Source organism: Limulus polyphemus, unplaced genomic scaffold (genome assembly GCF_000517525.1).
Source record: "Limulus polyphemus unplaced genomic scaffold, Limulus_polyphemus-2.1.2 Scaffold1060, whole genome shotgun sequence".
In the NCBI taxonomy this organism is placed as follows: Eukaryota; Metazoa; Arthropoda; class Merostomata; order Xiphosura; family Limulidae; genus Limulus; species Limulus polyphemus.
In genome coordinates this window covers 8300-11172 of record NW_013666670.1, presented here as the reverse complement: position 1 = coordinate 11172, position 2873 = coordinate 8300, and positions in this window count along the sequence as shown.

The window sequence follows — 2873 nt, the reverse complement described above, 5'->3', positions numbered from 1 at the left end:
CCCTTCATAAAGTTACTACCACTGATGTGACTATTACCGATAATAGGACAATTCCTGATGGAGCAGATGAACCTCACGTGAAGCAGAAGCCAGTATGGAAGAAGATACGTCCCGTAAAATTAAAAGACTATGTTGAATTTTTAATTTTGTGTTTGTAAATCCTGTACATTTAATTAAGTTATTGTTAATTATCTATTGGTTTAACTTAAGTGGCTACTGTTCGGGATGAACAATACTAAGGAAGGGGCAGTGTTATGACAGCGGAAGTCACGTAACGCTGGTAACACGTAACAAGTATCTCGAATGTTCCTGAAGGCTCGAGTGTTTGCTAGACGCCCTCTATTTTGTATATATAAGACCAGCGAGAAGTGATGGCATAAATAATTGAATAGCAGACGGGGAGATAGAGACAGATAATCGAGTCAAGCCATAAGTAAAGTGTGTAAATCGTTGTGAATTATAGCGTGTGTTTAAGTTAAAGTGACTGTGGAAATTCTGTGTATTGCAATGTTGTATTGAGAAAGAAGAAACTAGTTTTATTTAAGAAATGACTTGTATCGCTGAAGTTTCGTCCAAAAGAAATTATATGGGAAATAAACAAACGAACGACCAGAGACGTAACAGTACTTTAGGTTTAGTTATAACTCAATTTACTAGTAAATCATAAAGACTAGTTATTTGTCTCTTTATATTTTAAGGACTACCTTGTTTACTTGGCTTTAGATCCATTAACTGAAACTCAGCTTATGGGTAGTTTATAAATCAAGCTGAATTAATATTAGTAAAATACATTGTATTATTAATGGCTGGAGACAACCTGAATGGGTAATGAAGAAAAACTTTAATATAAGTTTAACATAACAGCAAATATACAATGTTTCGACAAGGTTTTGTCATCATCAGACTAGGTACCCGATGATGACAAAACCTTGTCAAAAGTAAACTGTGGAAAATGTTAGCAGGATTTCAAGAGGAGCTTAACCTTTTACATGCAATACATCAGCTAACAATGACTTTCAGGAAGTTAGAAAGAGTACTATTAGGACTAATAGATACAATAAAAGGGGCTAGCCATGATGCAGTTCTTGTTGTGTACATATGGGCTAATGATGTCAGGAAAGGTAGGTTAGAGGAGCTAATTAATAAGTACAGGGGTTGATAAAGGCATTTAAAGAAAAAGGCCATAATGGAATTTTGTAAGGGATAGTGTCCAGAATTAATTGCAAAGATGAAGTTATAAGTAGGTCACTAGAGCAAAATGCTAGACTTAGATTAATATGTAAGGATGAGCAAACTGGCTGGTTGGACTTGTGGGATCAGTTCAGTGGAAGAAGGGAGCTTTTTTTGAATGGATGGTTTACTTTTAAGTAAGATAGGTGCTGGCTTGTTTGCTAGGGCTATTAACTCAGCTGTAAGTTAAGTCTTAAACTAGGACTAGATAGTGGGGCGAGCCAGAATATACTAAATGCAAAAAGAATAAGAGGCAGAAAAAGTTGAGCATAGGAATGAGTATAGAAGTACTTATAAGGGTAGGCTTAATTGTTACTATTGTATATCTAGAAGTATAAGAAATAAAATAGATGGCATTAGAGCACTGGTAGGAATGGAGGACTTTGATATAATGGGAATAACTTAACCATGGTTAAATGTAGATAAGTTTGATGACATAAATTTCTTTAAAATACAGGGTTACATGCTATTTAATATGGACAGAGTACTAAAGAGAGGGGAAGGACTTGCTTTATATGTAAAATGTGAATCACATCCTGTTGAAGTTGAGGATATCAAAGACAATAGCAAGGAGATTGAATCCATTTGGGTTTCTATTAGTGAATATAAAGAGAAAAGGCTTTTAGTAGGAATTTGTTACAAGCAAACAAATGATACTGATGAAATTAGTGAGAAATTTTACAATAAGATTAAGATTTCAGCTGTTAATGAAGTCATAATTATGGGTGATTTTAATTTCAGGCTTATAGATTGGGAAATGCTAGAGTCAAACTGTGAGGGAGAAAGGTTTTTGGAAACTGTTCAGGTTGGCTTTCTTCACCAATTAGTCAAGGAACCAACTAGAAATAATGCTATTTTAGATTTATTGTTAACTTCAAAAATAAAAAGGATAGAGAGGGTGTAAATTGGGGAACATCTGGGTGCAAGTGATCATTGCTCTATTAGGTTCAATGTGTTACTGCATATGGAGATAAGGAATAATGATATTTTAGTTACAAATTTCAAAAAAGCAAATTTTTAAGGGATGTGACAAGAATTATTTGTTGTGAATTGGGCAGCTGAGTTATTTGGAGACACTAAACAGATATGGAAAATTTTTAAAGATAAATTTTTAAATATTCAAGGTAAACATATTCCTTATAGAAAGAAAAGGGTAACTGCAAATAAAAAACCAGATGGGTTCACAATGGATATGACAGATAAAATTAAAGAAGGGCATCACAAGTTTAAACAATTTAAAATGACTAGTATGATGGAACAAAGTTGGTGAAACAGGAAATTAGTACATCAAAAAGGATTTATGAAAAAAAGTTGACTGAAAATGTAAAAATTGACAGTAAGGATTTCTTTAAATACATTAAGGGTAAAGAAAATGTCAGGATGGGGGTAGGACCCTTGAGGGATGATAAAGGAAGGATCGAATCTGAGGATTATAAGATGTCTGGGTTATTAAATTCTTTTTCTTCCATTTTTACTAATGAAGATTTAAGCATTATTTCAGATCTTAAACAGTTGATAGATGGAAACAAGATAGTACAAGATTACTGCATTAATTCTGAGCTTTTAACAAAAAAGTTGGGAAGTTTAAAGAATGTTAAGACTCCTGGGCCACAAGAGTTTTGAAGGAAGTTAAGAATTGGATA